Raw genomic sequence first — 6,891 nt, 5'->3', positions numbered from 1 at the left:
TACAATGAATACATGAAATTTATTGAATATAATGGGTCATATTGTATGACCTTTTGAATACAATGGGTCATATTTTATTGTTTTTATGGTGAGTTGTATTGGAGAAGTTATTCAGCAGCCTCCTTTCCCTGTAAAATAGGAGCATGCTATTAGATATTCAACATGATTTATACATTATTTTGTTAAATCTTAGCCATCTTAGACAGCCAACATAATAAACCTTGATATTGCACATGTATTTACCTTAGAGTCACGACCTTTATAGCTCTCAGCTTGTTGACCTGGGATTCAGCGATGTCAGCACTATAGACAGATGAAGTCTCACTCACCAAATAAAACGCTGAACACCTCTGCAGTGGGTCCGTGTCAACCAGCTCAGCAGGCTTATGAGTTGTTAATTGCATGCTATGCAGAAAGTAAAAGTAGGAATGGCCTTTAATGGTTATTCCTTCTTGTTGACATTGCAATATCATCCTTATAGTCCAACCATTCCAATGACACTGGATAGTGCATCTTGGAGGTACATCAAGTTTATGACCATGCCAGTGGCTCTAATATAGAAATAGCATAATTGGCATGTGGTGTGCCTGTTTTGGTATAGTCATAACAGCATGACTTGTCAGATACATTATTTTAATATTCAGTGAGGAAAGTAAATGTGTTGAAAATTGCAAATACTCCACTTAAGTAAAAGTACCTAAAAATTGTCCATTAATTGAGTAAATGTAATTAGTTACTTTACACCACTGGTATTTTCCTTGTATGCTTCACACTTCCACTGAATTTAATTTCAGGGGGACTCTTAAGCTTCAGTTACGTTTTGGTGGGTTGGTGTATTTTTTTTAACATGTCATGTCTCACCTAACCCAATTTCCATTCCTTGTGCTCATCACATTTCAGCATTACATTTCACCATAAATTCATTAGTTAACAGACACCTTCCATGTTTAATTGCAAACACAGCTTCTCTCACACAGCTGATACAGTCCAAGTTGGTTTTCACTGACAGCTTGCCTATATAAAATCAAGCAGGTACAAAGTAGCCTAAACCCAAATCTAGTGTGTTTAATTAATAGACACACCTCCAAACAGCCCCCTATTTTTATGTTCATGTTTATTATTATTATTATTATTTTTAGTATTTCCAATTTGTGAGCTTGTAAATCTACTATTTTCCAAGGATTTTAACACATTTTATACCTTTGAAATAGTGTGAAATGGACCTTCTGAATAAATAGTAGCCTACTTTTACTTTTGGTACTTTTCTACTTTTACTCAAGTACATTTTGAATATCGAAATTGTACTTGTAAACAAGACTATTTCTACAATAGAGTATTGCTTATTCATTCCATCACTGATAGGCATTATAGTAGATAGATTACATCTAGATCCGAGTCACTGAGCAACTCTACATGAAACATTCTGAAGTATCATGCAGTGGTGTAAAGTAACTATACTGTGTATAGTTACTAGAGTACATTTATAGTACATTAGAGTACATTAAGTACTGTAAAACATTTGAGGGATTTCTTTTTTGACTTTAGTATTATGCATTTTCAACCCTTTCACTTCTGCTTCACACATCTGAGGCAAATATTGTACTTTACAATATTTTTACAATAATTTGACAACTTTAGTTTGAATATTTTGATTATTATTACATATAACATACATTCACAACTTCATCCCTATACTTTGGCTATTTGAAAATGGACGTACAACCCGTCGACACATTGTGAACTCATTGTAGATCTGCACCAGTCACCAGAACCAAGGTTGTGTGTTTCAGGGAATCTAACAGAGTTTCTAATGCAGGCTTTGACGTTTCAATGGGTTGTTATACAGTGGAAAGAAAATGTGTGTGATGTCATTATTTTCAAATATTATTATACTCGTTTTTGAAATAGTTAACTTTAAACAACCAATAAAGTCTATCGGAAATTAATGTTATTTTCATATTAAAGCTCATTTTTCTTTCACTTGTTACTTCCCTGCTATCCAACTTCAAAGGAAGAGGTGGACTGTGGATCTCAGTCTTTTCAGCTTTTCCAATACAAACTAATGGTCTTTGCTAGAGAGGACACAGGAGGAATGACCTTAAGTTCGTGAAGTCACTGCGGCCATATTTCTTAGACTACATATCTGTGTGATGTACTACTGCTATACATTTTAAGTTAAGACAACCCATGTCACTCTGCACTGTAGCAATTATTACACTTGGGGCTGTTTCATGCTTAGCCTGTGAAAGTGGTGCAAAGTAACTAAGTGCATCTACTCAATTACTATAAAAAGTGCAGTGCTCACAATGCACAGTAGGAGTTACTTTTACTTTATTTTCCCTGTTTGTTATACTTCATATAGCATTTGACAGCTTTAGTTACTTGTTACTTTGCAGATTGTATAATACAAAACTTAATACTTTGGCTATTCGAAAAAAGCTGAGCTACAATGTGATGTGTTGTGTTTGTAGATCTGCTGTTTCTGAAAAAGATTGACACCATTTGGAAAATCTGAGTAGGCCTACTTATTTTATGTTAGTGACAATAAAACTCTTCACTCCCCCCCCACACCCCCTCACAGGGTAAAAGTATCCAAGTAGCCATAACATCTATTAATAAAGCACACATTTACAAGTGTAAATGATACAACATTCATCCCATACTTGGTATGGAGTGAATGAGGTGAATGAGTTGCTATGTGGTATCCAAGTGGCTAGTGATAAATGTAATCACTGCCGACAGCATAATCTGTATAACTGGGAGGGTGGCAGAGTGCTTGGTTTATTCACTTGGTGTCACTATATCTTGTCAAATAAATTATTTGGAATAGGTTAATATTCAGTGGTGGATCATTTTGCAGCTGTAGGCATGTCTGGCTGGGATAGAATGTTGGCCCTGGTCCCCTAATGTGATCCCATAATAAAGTGTGATTTCAGCATTACATTTCCCTGTCAAATGATTAATTACAAGACTATTTAATAATTTTAATGTATGTTTAGAGGCGTATATTTTCTGTTCAGTTTTCAAAATATATTCCCTTCAAGAGCTGTGAGCACAAATAATCTGACGCACGTGGTATCCGTTGTAACACTTTAGTGAAGTAAAAGCAAAAATACAAGTGGTACAAAAATGTCTCAATATGGTTACATGGTCTGTGATAACATGAGAGTGGTTACTGTGGTAGAAAAAAAATGTGCTCTCTCTACTGCAACTTCACAGCTTCTGACAAGCTCAAACAGGAGGACAGGAGGGTAACTTAGACATCAAAGAAAAGGAGCACCAATCACAAACATTCAATCAAGACTGACCAATCTAAGCAAGGTAGTAAAAAGAGTACTCTGCTGCACTAATTATGTGATCAAACACTGTTGCATAGAATAGGCAATCAACATCAAAGCAATTAAGGTCATCATGACATGCCCTCATAAAGTGGCTCTTACATTATCTGGCCCCTAATTGGTTACGCAATACTTAAGCAATTATCAAATTCACAAAAAATACTAAGAGCCAGTTAACATAAATCTAATAAGCAGGCAATAAACAATTCTATTCTAATACTCATTTGTCGTCGTCTTCATCCTTTGGTCCTCTTGAGTTCACACTGCTTCTTGCAGCAAGCACAGTTTCTGTATCGGCCTCTCCAGAGTGCTGGTTTTCGTTTTGCAGCTTCACTTTGCGCACCGTTTCGCTGGAGTCAGGTATGGTTTGGATAATTCTTCCCATTGTCCAGGTGTTTCGTGGGGCTGAATTGTCAACCACGAGCACTACATCTCCAGTCATGAAGTTTCTTTTCAGCTTTGTCCACTTCTGAGGGATCCAAAGTCTTTGTCTCAGCTGCGACAACATGTAGTTGCGTCCGCAGTGTCCAATTCTTTCATGAACATCTTGCAAGATGAGAGTGGCAACTCTGGAGTGCTTTGAGATGATCGCTGGATGCTTTGCCTCCTCTGTCAGAGCGGATCTGTTCAGCCGTCCTCCAACTCTCAACATGCCATCTTGTAAAGTGGGGTCCAGCTTGTACAATGGACTGTTTCCTTTGATTGACAGATTACTGCAGAGAGCCTTCAGCTCTTCAGGAAAGCTTTGACCTTGACTGTATCGGATGATTTCTGTTTCTGCATCCATCAACTGTTCCAAGGTAAGTGTTCTCTTTTCCAACTGAAGTATTGAGCTTTGTAACTCTTTTCTTTTGTCTTTCAGGTGGATCAATATTTCCTTGACTCTCAACATCCAAGCTACTGCTCTTTTGAGTCGGTCCCATTTTGAGTAGTACTGAAGCAGGCTGTTGACAGAGTCAGGCTTTTCTTCAGCTGTGATAGTATTCACTGTGACGTTCTTGACCTCTGGGTCGTTTTGCAGGTTTTGAGCCACGTCTGGTCTCTGTGGCCATTCACTTTCTGGCTGCAACAGAAACTGTGGCCCGTTCAACCATGTTTCACTTTCCATCAAGCTCTTGGCGTTCATTCTTAAGCCTTTGTAGTCATCAAGAAACACTTCATTCCTTCTCAGTTTGTTCTTCAAGCTAGTAGCTCGCTGTTCTGCCACACAGTGGTTGTTTGGCATTTTAGCTTCTTTGTTCCTCAGCGGAAGTCCAACACAGTAATGTCCATCCACACATTCTGTGGTCTCTTGCACTGACAGCATAAACTTTTTGTCTTCCTGAGACATCTCTTCCTTGTCATCATAATGACGTTCTGGAAAGTCTTTGTTATACTGCTGCACCAATAACTGTTCTACTTCCAACACTGAGATTCGGTTGATGTTTTAGTGAGCCGTCGTATTTTTGGAATGTTCTTTTTCGTTCTTTTCAGGTCCACACACCGTCCAGCCCAGTACAGTCTTAACAGCATAGGGTCCTTCTTCTTGACTATTAATTATGTGCCACGGCTCCATTGCCTTTGTCGGCTCCTATGAGAAGGCCCACATCTGCGTCAATGTGTGGTAGGCATACTTCATTCAGGTAAGGCCATTTTCGCAGGTGTTGTTGACTGGGTATGTTCTCTTTCTGAACCGGGATGCTATCGTGTGTGTAGACTTTAGGTAACTGAAGAAACGTACTCTCCTCCAAACCACACACCTCCAGGTCAGAAATCTTGTAACTGTTAACCAGCTTCGGTCCATCTGGTTTATCCTGGCCCATTGTGCTCAATAGGATCTGAGTCAGATTTCCTTTTAAGTTCAGCTTCTTTCTGAGCTCCTCTGTGCAGAACGTCGCTGTACTGCCAGGGTCCATAAAAGCGTATGTGTCTACAGACCTTCCACTGCTACGGGACTTGACTTTCACTGGCACAATTGATTGCGAACGCAGTGAACACTAACTATGAGACCCTGCAGATCATGTCTGTGTGTCTGTGTGTCTGTCCCGCTGTTACACCACCCGCCCGCCACCAGAGGGCACAGCTGTATCACACAAAACACAAACACACACGCACGCACGCACTCACACACACACACACACACACACAACATAACTTTTAAAAAAACTTAACTTAAAATGAAAAAGAAAAAACTTTAAAAACACTTAACTTCTAAAAACTTAACTTAAAAATAAAATTAAAAAAACACAAAAAAACTTAACTTAAAAAAACACTTTAAAAACATTTAACTTAAAAAAACTTAACTTAAAAATAAAATCTTAAAAAACACAAAAAAGAGAACTTTAAAAAGAAAACCTTAAAAAAGTAAGTAATTTATTCTAATTGTTGTTATTGCCATTTACGAGCTGCGTTCGCTTCCCGCGTTTGCGCGTCTTACTTGTAGCATACAATTGGTCTCTCCGCCCCCGGTGTAGCCAACTATTTCTTGTGGAACAGATCTTTGAGTGCCTGTGATGTCTTCGCTCAAAGTGCTGTTAGTATTGGCTTCTTTCTCTTGATGAAGAATGTCTGGGTGTCTACCTGAGCACTGTTTGCATTCCATCCTCTTCATGCAAGTTTTACTGAGGTGCCCTTGCGTTAAACATCCAAAACAAAGGCCTCTTGTCTTTATGAATTCAACACGATCTTTGTGTGCTAGCCCTTTAATTTGTCTGCACGATTCCAATGTGTGATTCTCCTGACAGAAAAGACATGGAGTCTCGAAGGCGTTGGCTGCTTTAGTTGGATTAGCATGCTTATAGTGAGGACTTTATATTTGAAATATGAATGTTTATGTACACGTTTGGACTGTAAATGTAGCGAAAGTGTAGCGCAGGATTCCCCAGAGGCCCGCGGGCCATTTGCGGCCCGCAGAGCGCCCCTTTGTGGCCTGTGGAAGAATCTGGGGGGGGTCCCAGATATAAATGGCTTTAAATAGGGGTCAGTAGCCTCTGCATGTCAAACTGGGGGTCCTTTTCAAATGGGGTCTTGCCCTGAAAATTAATTTTCAGGGCAAGCGTTCGTGCCGACTCGGCCCCCAGCCTAGTACCGTAGTCAAAATATGGCCCTTGAGGAAAATTAATTGGGGAACCCTGGTGTAGCGTAAAACAGGCTGAAGTTGCGCCATGACTGTCATGGTAATCATGACAGTCATGGTAAATGGTGCATTTATATAGTGCCTTTATCCAAGGCGCTTTACATAGTACATTACAGTCACCCATTCACACACACACATTCATACACCGATTGCAGCGGAAGCCATGCAAGGTACCAACCATGCACATCGGGAGCAATTTGGGGTTCAGTGTCTTGCCCAAGGACACCTCGACATGTAGACAGGAGGAGCCGGGATTCAAACCGCCAACCCATGGATCATTGGTCATGATAATCATGACAGTCATGTTTCAGGGCTGACTACATTGTTTTGTTTAGTTTTTCTTTTGGGGGGGGGGGTGCAAGCTATTAAATACATTTTGTATATTGGCAGCGGTGGCCGAACGGTTTGCGGAGCGGTCTTGATACCGGAAGGTCGCCA

The 6,891-nt window shown here is 39.7% G+C and overlaps 1 long non-coding RNA gene across 1 annotated transcript; it reads right to left on the bottom strand.

Moving 5' to 3' along the window:
• On the bottom strand, positions 1-354 carry LOC310864728. Its single transcript, XR_014569756.1, has 2 exons — positions 244-354; positions 1-128 (listed from the first exon to the last, which is right to left on the bottom strand). It is a non-coding gene; the product is annotated as an uncharacterized lncRNA (long non-coding RNA).
• Positions 355-6,891: the final 6,537 nt, after the last annotated feature.

The sequence above is a fragment of the Protomyctophum parallelum genome (assembly GCF_964188405.1).
Source record: "Protomyctophum parallelum genome assembly, chromosome: 9".
NCBI classification, from domain to species: domain Eukaryota; kingdom Metazoa; phylum Chordata; class Actinopteri; order Myctophiformes; family Myctophidae; genus Protomyctophum; species Protomyctophum parallelum.
The sequence above is the reverse complement of the archived record's forward strand: the minus strand, read 5'-3'. Positions and strand labels throughout refer to the sequence as shown.